The 13,388-nt window shown below is 36.5% G+C and overlaps 1 protein-coding gene across 9 annotated transcripts in view; it reads right to left on the bottom strand.

Moving 5' to 3' along the window:
- The window catches only part of LDLRAD4 (low density lipoprotein receptor class A domain containing 4), a 582,973-nt gene that overhangs the window by 356,062 nt on the left and 213,523 nt on the right, over positions 1–13,388 (bottom strand). For 2 of the 9 annotated variants that reach the window (XM_074207776.1, XM_074207779.1), the window contains one exon: positions 3,392–3,523. The exons of 6 other annotated variants lie outside the window; for them this stretch is intronic. The gene's annotated coding sequence lies outside the window, so the exon portion shown is untranslated. Of the gene's footprint in view, positions 1–2,758; positions 3,358–3,391; positions 3,524–13,388 lie in introns of those variants that run through there. One more of the 9 variants, XM_074207780.1, reaches the window with a different exon arrangement.

The raw sequence follows: 13,388 nt of genomic DNA, 5'->3' as shown, positions 1-13,388 counted from the left end.
AAGAATTGGTAAGTTATTTTATATTCACTTCAAGAAGGTACTTTCTACACAAGGAACAATTTTCAACAGGGAACACAATATGATTTTTTGTCTTATTCAAGTAAGTACAGACCATATAAAAGTCAAACATCTCTAATTCAGACCAATTTAAGAGAAGCTCCATATGATGAATATAAAATCTGAAGTATAGATGATTTTTAAAAATGTGATATATCACTTTGAAGTACCTCAAGCTAACAGAATAAAAGATACTGCAGAAATCATTAGTAGTATGATTAATGAATAGATGAGAAAAATTTTAATTAGTAAATCAACTTTTATATGTAATGAATGTTTCTAAACTGGCTAAGAACACATGACACATTTTCTTCTGAAATATCTTGTATCCATACCCCAGAGAATTTCAGTCTTTAAATCAGTCTAATTTAGTCAAGATACAGTTTAAAAAAACAACAGTAACTAATTCTACTTTTCAGTTTTGCCATATTGAACTCACCTAACTAGATAGAGGAGAAAAAGGAAATCACCTGTTTAAGACCCAAATTTTTCCTTGGTCCCATTTTGTAATCTCTTTGAGCTAATCACTTTAGAAGTCTTCCCTGAATCTTCCCACATCCAAAAATAATTTCTTCTCCCTCCTTTGAATTCCTAAACCATTATGTTTGTACTGCATTTAATCATTTTAGCTCATAGTTTAATTGGAATTACCCAATTTTCCCTATTAGGTAACAGAGAACAGAGACTTATCCTTCTTTGAATTCTCTATAGTACTTAGCCCATTGTTTTGTAAATAACGGATCATAGATTAATTTATATAGTATCTTAGAAAGCATCTAGTATAATCTCTCATTTTGCAGATGAGGGAACTGAGGGACTAGGCTAAAGTCATCCAGGTAAATGACTAAAACAGGATGATTTGAAAATAGGTCCTCTGAATATACATTTAGCACTCTTTTTTCGTGCTTCAAATAAATATTTGTTGAATGAATCAATTCATTTTCATTTGCTCCCATTCTGAGTCTGGTTTCAGAGATGAAAAACAAGTCTGAGTGGTATTTTGTGTTGTTTTTGCTTTATTTATGGTGCTACTGTGCTTTAAAAAAGTTCAGCTATCACATCATTCACATTTCCCATGGCCATGGGAAATCTGTAGGTGGGTATGGGTAGTGGTGGGAGGGAAACAAAATTACTGTTTTCCTTTCCTGTGACTATTTATCTGCCCTCTCATTCTCAAACTTGTTTATTCCATGAGAGAAAGGTATGCCACCAGATTAAAATTGTTGGAACACCCTGAAAAGCCTGCCTTTACTAAAATTCTGAATACTTATTGCTCATAGCAATAGAATGGACCCCAATCAATCCTATGAATTGAAATTGTAATAACATAAAAACAACATATAATTTGTATGTTCTAACATAGACTAAGTCTTTTCTCCAGTAACTTTTCTATTACTATCATTGCTTTGAATTTCTTTTTATTTCTTGAACAGTTTTGTTCTCACCCACTGCTCTTCTAAATCCCTTCCTCAGAAACATATAGTAGAAATCACAGACCACACAGAATCAAAAGGAAGATGGAAGATAACTGAGACCACCCAAAGTTTCGATCCTAAAAGCTTCACATAATTATAGTAGCCTCATCTTTTCATCATTCTACTCTCTCAATTGATTCACTTGGCCAACAATTACATAACTGATGAACATCAACAAAATTCCATTGGAATAACAGTTAAAATGGTTATTCTTAAACTATTGAAAGTGGAAGCAGAAATAATAGATGGCATCCTATTATCTCCTTCATATGCTTTACCTATTTAGTGTCTTCTTTAGGACAATTAGATGGCACAGTGGATAGAATACTGGGCTAGGAATGAGGAAGACTCTTTTCATGAGTTCAAATTCAGACTGTGAGACTCTGGGTAAGTCACTTAATCTGTTCACTTCAGTTCCTCATCTGTAAAATGATTTGGAGAAGGAAATGGCAAACTACTCCAGTATCTTTGCCAATAAAACTCCAAATAGGGTCACAAAGTCAGATACAACTTAATCAATAGAGAAATATCTTCTTTTTCACAGATTGTAAGCTTCCTAAAGTCCTACCTTCATTGTTTTCTGTGCCAAATGAAGGACTGCACACACAAGAGATATTCAAGAAATACTTTAAAAATTAATTAATTTTCCACCTTTTGAGCAAAGAAACAATTTTACCCTGCACATTGTATTAGATATTAACTGTGCTTGAAAAGTTGCTATAATAATGACAAGCTACTCTATTTCTAGCATGTTCCATAATTTCTGAATTGATTAGTAGGCTTCAAATGAATGGAGTCTTCATTTTTTTTAATATATTCCTGAAAAACACAGAATTTTAGATCTAGAAGAAACATTGGAGATCATCTCAGTCAACTCCCTTTTTACAGATGAGAAAACTGCAGACCTGATATAATGAGGTGGTCAATACCAAATAGCAAAGAGCAGGGCTGAGATTAGAACCCAGATCTCTTCATAATTTGTAGGATGATACTATCAAAGATTCAGAGCTCAAAAGACCCTTGGAGAGAGCCATTATAGGTGAGAAATTTGAAGGTCAATGAGATAAAGTGACCTACCTAAGATCACACAATTTCTAAGTGCCTCTACCAAAGAAAATGAAGGGGTTTTCCAAATATAATCCCTAAATGTTTGCGCCTAAATATCTCAGAAGAAGAAAACCAACTTAAAAGAGGCAAGGGAGGAAGAAAAAGGAAGAAAAACTCACCCCAGGTCAGAGTACTCCTGAACCACACCCTCAGGCACCCTTATTCTAAATCCAAAATGTCACTCAGGTGCCAATGCATATACATATTCTCTTCACATTATGATGATGGGGAAGAACAATCAGGAAATAAATTGATTCAAGACTGTACTTGAGAATGACATTAAGCCCCTCCCATAACAATGCAACAGTTACTAAGGAAATAAAGTGCATCAAACGGAAAACACCCCCAACAGGAAGGGATATTAAAAAAAAAAGAGTGAGAGAAAGGAGAAAATGAACACCCACAAAATCTAGCCAAATTAAGTTGTGGAATTAGATCTGCTTTGCCACTCATTCATGAGAATTTGGGTCAAACTCAATCACTGTAATCCCTTAGGAATTTAAATTTCATCTTTGACAGATGACAATTTTCATGATTTTACACTGACTGTACTACAAAAGACATCTATTTGCTGGGGAAGATAAGATCAAAATTCAATAGAGAAGTGAAACAGACTTTTTTGAAACCTGGTAACTTCAAAAAATATTTTAAGCAAATCAAGTATTCAAAAAAGTGTAAACACTGCAGTTTAATTTTTTTTTTAATTTCCTTTCACTGTGGACAGTCTGTTTCGTTGGCTAAGTGCTAGTTACCTAGGAGATGGCTGAGTGGTGAAATTGGATAGACTATATGTTGTAAGGAAAATTATCAGACTTGTGGCAGTCTTCAGAAATGATGTCAATGGTCTCTTGTCATTGCTCCCACCAAAAATATTTCATGGAGAGCTGAAAAACAAAAATACACAAAAACATATTCACCTTGATAAGCTGGAGAGCTATTTTAAAAATGAAATTTTTAAATGAATATTTTACAAATAAATTGCTTTGCACTTCTGAAAAAAGCGCATGAAAAATTTTCAAACTTGCTGGATTGTTTAGGATAGAAATGACAAACAGTTTTTGAGGTAGCTGGTGAGAAAAAGGAAAGCCAGGATCAATCTGTTCCTGACTCTTGACAATAAAATCACCATGACACCTTGGGAGAAAGACTCCACACTTTTTTTTGCATGAGTTTCTCCAAAATCCATGAACATACATAGAGTTGACAGCTTAGTTGAAGGTCTCTGCAAGTGTCAGTCAACATTCACTGAGCTCCCAGAGAGAACAGAATGAACTCTAATGAGGTTATAAAGAAATATGTTCCTTTCACTATGCAGTTTATAATCTATTGGGGCTAAGGGGAGATAAGGAAGAGAGTAAACAGGCCAGGTCATGAAAAGAACATTAGATTTGTAGGTAGGGATATGTTTTAATCCTAGCTTTGCCTCGTAGTCTGTGCCCTTGAGAAGTAGAATGGTAAGTGAATTTAAAAAACTGGTTTTCAAGACCCATTTCTCTCAGACTAGTTAAGTGATCTTAGACAAGACAACTGACCTCTCTGGCCTCCCAGGCAACTGTCTAAGAGTCTTAGTTACCAAGTGCTGATCTATATTGGTAAAAGGCAGAGACACTAGGAGTTTGCTATATAAACTGAATTATAGACATATATATGTATAGTTTTTAAAATCACTTTAGAGCCTTTAGCTTTCTCATATGTAAATTGAGGGGTAACACTGGATGGTCACTAGGGTCACTGACAGTTCTAAAACCCCATGATTTATACCCTCTTCATTCAACACAAAATCTATTTTTAATTCCTGTGTTTTAAAGGTGTTAAATAATATTTAGGTTTTATAAAAGTTTTTCTTGGTAATCCTAAATATTGACCTGTCATTAGCAATATCTATGCCTTTTTCAAAAAATCCGAATTATGTGATTGGAAATCCAGTTACATTGAGAGCAAATTAGTTTGAGAAATCATGTTTGGATTTTCAAAAAATCTACCCTTATCTTCCTCTTAGAGTTCTGATTTGGGGTCTTTATTTATTCTTTAGTTATTCAATTCATTCAATGAGCTGGAGAGAGAGGAAAAAGACAATCTGAATCTTAGGGGTCTGAAAAGATCTTAGAGATCTGTTAGCTCAGCACTCTACATTTTTTGGTTGGAGTTATGATCCAGAGCTAGAAAGAACCTGAAGCCATCTTGTACAATTTCTTCATTTTACATGCAAGGAAACTTAGGCTCCAGAGAATGAATGATTTGTCTGAGCTCATACAGGCATAGTCATGAGAAAATGGAATCCCAGAGATTCATCCAAGGAAAGTCACTAAAATTCCATGAAAGATGAACTAGAACATATATATGATGCATGTATATAATGTATATATATATATAATCAAAATGTCTTCAAGGATTTTTATTTTATTTGCCAGCTGTGTGTGCAGAAGAGATCATTTAACCTCCTTGGTACTTAGCCTCCTTTTTTGTAAACTGGAGGTAATGACACTGATAGCATCTCTTTAAACAAGATCATCATGAGAGTCATATGAGGATCACAAACATTCAAAGTACATTGAAAAGCAGTAGGACTTAATAGATAGAAAACTGGTCTTCAAGTCTAACTTCACACACATTTGTTTCCATTCAGTCATTTTTCAGTCATGTCCGATTCTTTGTGACCCCGTTTGGGGTTTTCTTGGCAAAGACTTGGAATGATGTGCCTTTACTTCTCATTTTATAAATGAGGAAACTGAGGCCAATAGGGTTGAGTGACTTACCCTGGGATCACACAAGTTAGTGTCTGAGACCTGATTTGAATTCATGAAGATAAGTCTTCCTGACTACAAGTCTGACACTCCATCTCACACTTGATAATCCTGAGTAACTCTCTTAACCTCTCTGTGTTCCCAGGCAACTCTCTAAGAGTCTTACTTGCAAAATAAGTACTGATCTGTATTATTATTAAAGGGTAGAGACAGTTTATTCACTCATTTTCCTATATAAATTAAATGATCTGTTTTTTTAAAATAATAAACCAGCAAATAAATATCAGCTATTATTATTAGAATAGTTTTAAATCTCAATTTTTCCTCTTATCTACCTTTAAATAAAGAACAATCAATACATAAAAATCAAAACCCAAATTCCTTCCAAGCCAACTAAAATTAACAATGGATATAGGAAACAAGATAGAAAAATTAGTGAGAATGTGTGAAGTTTCGCAGAGCTGGTAAAGAAGAAAAATGACAAAAAAAGGAAATTACCTAGCAAGTAAGGAGGCACAACTTCTTAGAATCTTAATTTAAAAAAGTATCAACTTTTAAAATAGAGAAATTCACCAATGGGGAAGTGGTAATTCTATTTTTTCTGGTATTAGTAAGTATATTTTCTTAAATGTAACTAAACTTTTTTTTACAAAAATCCAGTCTTTTTTTTTCTTTATTTGTTACAGTGATAGAAAGAATTTATATTTTTTATTTCCTTCATAATCATTCCTTAAGCCTGTGAAGGAGGCTCTGGGACAGATGTCAACACTATGGCCTTAGAAGAAAACCACTTTTCATAACCTGATGAACTCAATTCTCTTTTGTCTGATACAAAATCTTGGGGAGCTTGTTTTATCAGTCTCATAAAAGTTAATAAAACTGATAAACAATATAAGCTGAAGACTCTGGATAATCTGTATAATTTCAGTCATTAGTACTATCATTTCCTTTGTTTCTTTAGGGGTATCTATATGATACAGTTGATAGAGTATAGGACCTGGAGTCAGAAAACTCATCTTCCTGAATTCAAATCTGGCTTCAGATACCTACAAGTCATGGGACCCTGTTTACCTCAGTTTTCTCATTTGTTAAAAAATGAGCCGAAGAAGGAAATGGCAAAACATTCCTATATCTTTGCCAGACAGTTATTTTCTCTGTTTCCCTAAGCTCTGCAGCTAGGTGCTGTCATTATCCCCATTTTACAGATGAGGAAACTGAGGCAAACAGAAGTTCATTGCCCAAGATCACACAGTGACCTTGACAGTGAGGCTAGATTTTTTTTGTTTTCCTGACTCCATTATACCTCTTAGCTTCCTCAGGTTCTACTCTGATTTTTCAGGTCTGAGCAATAGTAGGGGGGAAACGAGAGGGAGAAGAAAAGAGAGAAAGTTAGGAGAGAGAGAAAGAGAACAGAAGATAGGTCTGAGGTAAGTCTCTGCCCAGGATTCCAGCAAAGCCAAATGCTTTTAATTTATTTGCATCTGTGTGTCATTCACATGTTCTGCTTTTAGGATTGCTGGGAAGTTCACAACCACACACACACACACACACACACACACACACACAGAAAAAAAGGCACGTGCACACTCATCAACAACAGGCACATGACTTGCTTTGAAAGAACTGAGGACTAGCACAATGTTCTGACTCTGCAATCAACAATTTATACATACACACTATCAGAATCCAAGCTATATTGACATCTCATCTCTTTATTTTTTAGGGAATAAAATTTCAAAAGCACAAGCAACAATTATTCATGATTTTGAGTTCCCCAAAAACACACATGCCCAAAAACAGTGTACTCTTCTTCCAATAAAAGCTGTAAACAAAAAACAAAACTGAGGACCAAGCAAAATTTCTAAGAATGCCCTAAGAATTCTACTACAAACTTTTATCCACAAACAGTTCTAGATGGGACATGGAGTTTAGACTAGTTAAATCAACTCACTTTTGTGGAATGACTTAATCTGGTTGCACAGGCTCAACAAGAAACACATTTTGACAGATGTCTTCAGGACATAACTCATAATCCTGCCCATCTGAGGGCCACCACACAGAGCTGATGTCATGGAAGAGGTCTGGCATCAATTCAGTCTGAGATCCTCAGAAATGAGCTCTCAGTAGTACAGTTACATACAATAAAGAACACTGCATCTGTGAGAGGCTCAGCCACACCAAGTGGTTTAATGAGCAATCCCTGACTCCACATATATTAAGGAAACACCGATAGGGTTTCACATCTTCCTGGAAGGCTGGATCAGTCAGCGCTCTGAAAATGCATGTGTCATGAAGAGCAGCTGTTCAAGAGGGCAAGGAATTTAGGGTAAAGGCTCCCTAGTATTTAACTAATGACACTCCACAAATCCAAGCCCTGTATATTCTTCACAACTCTGGCGAAACATAAAAAGTCCATTATTAGCTCAATTTCTGATGCCTTATGCCCCAATAAAGCCAAAATAATTCTACTGAGAGGTAAAGGAACTGCATCAAGGTACAGTGTGGACCTGTCACACACCCCAGGCAGTGACATTAGTGCCCGCACCCTCATGACCCTTGTAATACAGGAGTGGTTGTCTCCGGGAACAAATGTAACGTGAGCAAAGCTCTTATAATAAATGAGACCCTTCGTGTTTGGTAAATATTGGCTGTTTTGCATCAGCTGCTGTAGAAATCAATTTCATTTGGAACAGTGTGTCCCAATATATATCATTATATATGCTTTTCCATAAATGAGTCTGTTCATCTGATAGTAGATCTCATAGAAAGGATATCTGGGATACCAAGAAATTAAACTACAGGACCCCAGCTGTAGTTGGTGGTATTTTTAATGTGAAAATATAACTTAAATCAAGGTTTCTTATTTCCATTACTTGCCATATTTAACTACATAGTATCTCACCATAAGGCATTAACTAGGAAAAGGTCTGAGACAATGTGATATGTATATTATGTTATCCAGTAATATGCTTTCAAGGAAAGAGGGAGGGGTGAGCAAATGACAGGACAGGACAGTAAAGAAAAGGAGAGGACAGACAGGAGAGGAAAGGGGAGGAGAGGAAAGGACAAGATAGCATAGGAGAGGAAAGTAAAGGAGAAAAGAGTACAGGAGAGGAGAGGAGAGGGGAGGGGAGGAGAGGGGAAAGGGGGAGGGGGAGGAGAAGAGGAGGGGAGGAGGGAGAGAGGAGGGGAAGAGGGAGAGCATAAGACAAGCACAGGAGAAGAGAGGAAAAGAGAGAGAAAGGGATAGGTCAGGAGAGGATAGGAAAGGACAAGACAGCACAGGAGATAATAGGACAGGAGAAGAGAGGAAAGAAGAGAAGAGAACAGGACAGGAGAGGAGAGGAGAGAAGAGGACAGGACAGGACAGGAGAGGAGAGGAGAGAAGAGGACAGGACAGGACAGGAGAGGAGAGGAGAGAAGAGGAAAGGACAGGATAGGACAGGGAAGAGAGGACAGGAGAGGAGAACGCAGGTAAGGAGAGAAGAAAAGAGGAGAAGAAGACAGGAGAGAAGATGAGAAGACAGTGCAGGAGAAGAGAAAAGAGAAGAAGACAGGAGAGGAGAAGATAGCAGAGGAGAGGACAGGAGAGGAGAAGACAGGTGAAAAGAGGAAAAGATAAGCCAGAAGAAGAGAGGAAAGGACAGGGGAGGAGAGGAGAGGACAAGACAATACAGGAGAGGAAAGGAGAGGTGGGGGGAAGAGGGGAGGGAGGGGAGGGGAGAGGACCAGAAAGGAGAGCACAGGAGAGAGAGGAAAGGAGAGAAGAGGACAGGGAAGGAGAGGAGAGCACAAGACAGCACAGGAGAAGAGAGGACTGGAGAGAAGAGAAAAGAGGAAAAGAGAAAGGAGAACAGGACAGGACAGGACAGGAGAGGAGAGGGCAGGGGAGAAGAGGAGAGGAGAGAAGAGGACAAGGGAGGAAAGGAGGGAAGAGAAGAGGACAGGGGAGGAAAGGAGGGAAGAGAAGAGGACAGGGGAGGAAAGGAGGGAAGAGAAGAGGATAGGGGAGGAAAGGAGGGAAGAGAAGAGGACAGGGGAGGAAAGGAGGGAAGAGAAGAGGATAGGGGAGGAAAGGACAAGACAAGGAGGAGAAGAAAAGACAGGAGGAGAGGACAAAAGAGGAGATGACAAGGGAGGAGAGAATGAAAGAGGAGGAGAGGAGGAGAGAAGAAGACAGGAGAGGAGAGAAGAGGACAGGAGAAGAAAGGATAGGAAAAGACAGGGAAGAGAGGAGGAAGAACAGAGGAGGAGAGAAGACAGGAGAGAAAAGAAGTCAGGATAACAAGAGAGGACCGACTGTAAAAGACATGATAAGAGAGGAAGAAAGAGAAATTCCAATCAAACAATCCATCCATTCCCTCTGGAATCTGAAGGTGTTAGTTGACAATCCTACCTTCAAGCCTACATCAAGCCTTTCAGCGTATATCTTCTGAGAAAGGTTCACAGATGCTGTCCTCCATATCATGTCACAGTGAAATGAATAATGAAAAGGCAGGTAGAAAAGGGAGGTAGGAGATACAGAAGAAGAAAAAGGGAGGTTTTTAACTACAGGAAGATAATAGCATCATGTTAGCTACCAGATGACCATAATTAAGCCAAGAAACTTCAGGACACTACAACAACAAGCACAGACCCTGGCTCTGCATGAAGCAAAGGAAAACAGTGAAAAACCAACATTTCTACTCTCTTCTCTCAATATGCATTAAATAACCATTTATTAAGCACCTACGTGCAAAGCACTGTCCTAGGCTTAGGGGTTACAAAGATGAATTTGACACAGGTCCTGTTCTCAAAGAGCTTACAAATGATACAAGGAAAAGGGGATTAGTGGGGGAAAAAGTGTTTCATAAGATCATTTAAATATGGAGGCATACCTTTCATGGCAGGAGCATAGAGGGTGAGGAGGATAGGAAGGTTTCCTAGAGGAAGTGGCATATGAATTGAACTGTTAAAGAAGGACAAGGGGCATCAATAGATAAGGTTGCAAGGTGACAGTTTAGTAAATCCATTCTAGGCATGGAGAATGGTCTGAGTCAAATACACAAAGAAAGTAGAGGACAGAACAAGAACGGGAGAAAGAATAATCCATTAAAAATATGGGTGAAGGGCAACAGAAAAAGATAAGATTAAATAGGTATAAGATTATAAGTGGTTCTAAATTACAAGATTAGAAGCTTATTCTCTGTTCATTATATTTTAGGGGAAAACTGCATGATTTTGAGTAAGAAAATGAAATAAAGATATTGGTATATTTTAAGGAATACTCAACAATGATGAGAATATATTAAGAAGGGAATAGACTAAAGAGTAATTAGGAGCTATTATAGTCAAGAATACAAGAGATGAAGGCCTGAACTAAGGTGGTCATGATAGAACTGAGGAGAAGAGAGGTTGAATGAAAAATGTATTTGGCAGTGGTTATTATAGAACTGGACTATTGATTGAATGTGTCGGGTGAAAGAAGAAAAGAGTTCAAAAAATGACCCCAAAGTTTTGAAATGAGGAAACTGATAGGAAGAAAGATACATGTTACAGGGAAAAGGATAATAAGCTCTATTTTAGTTATATTCTATTTTTCAGAGTTGACAGAACATCTGAATATACATTTATCCCTTCCATATTGCAACTTTCCCTTTTGTAGCATCAAGATATCACAAGTTGGCATAAAAAATTAAATGGAAATTTGGGAGGAGTTTTGCAGAAGCTGCATGTGAATATCTGCAGACAACATAGAGCCTATGACCAATACTTAGCCCAAATTTTACAATAAGGTACTGTAAATACTCCATAAAAGAAAAAAAAAGAAAAAATTCAGACTTCCTTTCTAATACAAAAGGAGGGATCAAAAATTTTAGGAGAATTATCCAGGAGAATTTTCAGAGTGTCATGCCCCTAACCCCTGCTATGTGGAGATAACTAGTTATCCATCAAGCAACAAAAAGTAGAGGATGGAATCTCAGGGTATAAGTTGAATGTAGAAATGAACATCTGATCATTTTCTATATTGATATAACACATGGCAATGGTTGAGATTATCAAGAGACTAGGTCAGTAACAAGATAGAATTAAGCCTGAGAGAACATCAAGGAACATTCTAGTTTAAGGGGCTGAGGAGGAGGACAAAAAAAAAGATACAGACAAATAACAGAGAGAAGTTAGTAAGAAGGAAAATCAGAAAAGTACATTATCACAGGAAGCCCAGAAGGAGCTGTTATCTAGCAGTAAAAGTAGCAAAACAAGGGATAGAAGAGATTAAGAAAGAGACTATAATACCTTAAATTAATAATATTTTAAAATTTAAAAGAATCTACTAAATTAAAACAATGAAGTCAGAATTAGGAAAACAATAGTGACATGGGAAAAATACTTGCACCAATATCACTGATAAATGATATTCAAAATAAAAAGGGAATTGACACAAGTATATTATACAAAGAATGATTCCCCAATAGGTAAGTTCTCAAAGGACATAAATAAATAGTTTTCAAAAGAATTGCCAAGAATATATGACCGCACAAATATATGTGCCAAATCACTAAAGTGAAAAATGCAAATTAAAACAAGTGAGGTTTCATATTGAACCACAGGGAAATTAAAAAGAAAAAAGATAAGAACAGCTTATTTCAGAGAAGCTGTGAGAAGACAGGTTCTTTTATGTACCATTCTTTTGGTAGAGTTGTGAAGTCATTTGTCATTCTGAATTCTAATTTGGAATCACACAGGAAAAGCGAATAAACTGTATACCACCAATTCCTCTACTGAATATATATCCAAAAAGAAGTCAAACACAGAAACAAATGGTCATAGGCTAAAATACATGAAGGGAGAACATCCCAAATCTTCACAATACTTTGTAGAATGCTCTAGATCAAGGATTCATAACCTTTTATGTGTTTCATAGACCCTGTTGGCAATTTGGTGAAACCAATGAATTTCTTTGCAGAATAATATTTAAAGGCACAAAACAAAATACATCAAACTACAAATTAAAACAATTATATTAAAATAGCTATTACAATATTTTTCAAATATTATGTATTTTCTTTGTATTAATTCAGAAAAACGGATGAACCAAAAAACTGCATTAAGAATCTACGCTATGGCTACAGGTCAGTTTGAGAAAACAGTCTTGTTAAAGGAAGAGGACTTCATAAGGACTTCATTCCTCTTCAGATACAACTTCTTTTTCTATAGTATACCAGTAACCTCTTCATCCTAGAAGTCATTCCATCTGTGTAGTCTCTTATTGTCTCAAAATACACATTTTTAAAAACAAGTTCATAAATTTCAGGTTAGGAACTCCTTCTCAGTATCATTAGTTTCTAGAATGAACAGCATATAATAAAACTGGACTGTCAAGATCAGATCCTCAAAAGTAACTAAAATGATGAAAAGCAAATGAAATCAGCATGAATTCAAAATGATTGGATTTTTGACAGAAGGCCAAAAGATGGACTACCTTGATGAACCCTCATAAATTTCATCCAGCATTTAGTCTTTTCAAAAAGACAATCATAAGACAGTAACCATTGTATTGGCAGAGATTCACCACAGAGACCAAGTTGAAAAGGGACACACTCTTAGATGATAAGTTCCTCAGCTATTTCCCTTTAGGATAGCACAGTGCCCATACCAACAAACCCTAGTACATTAAAAATCCTTCTGGAAAAAAAAAAAACATGCAACCACTCAAAGGAATCTGGTCTGATCATTTACATAGTTAAGATCAAATGGATGAAGAATGTCTTTTTTTTCCTTCCAGATTGCTTCTTGTCTTCCCCATCAGACTGCACTCCTTTAGGGCAGGGACTATCTTTTGCCTCTTTTTCTATGCCAAGTACTTAGCACACTGCCTAACACATAGTAGATACTTAATAAATATTTATTCACTGAACTTCAATGGAGAAATATGTGGTAAGTATGAGGATGTTGCTCCATAGAGCTGATGAGGAGCTTTTAAAAAAATTATAGTAAAAGATATCAGCAAGAAGTAGTAGTAGTA

The sequence above is a fragment of the Macrotis lagotis genome, chromosome X (genome assembly GCF_037893015.1).
Source record: "Macrotis lagotis isolate mMagLag1 chromosome X, bilby.v1.9.chrom.fasta, whole genome shotgun sequence".
NCBI lineage: Eukaryota > Metazoa > Chordata > Mammalia > Peramelemorphia > Peramelidae > Macrotis > Macrotis lagotis.
Note: the sequence above shows the minus strand (reverse complement) of the source record. Positions and strands in the feature narration are given on the sequence as shown.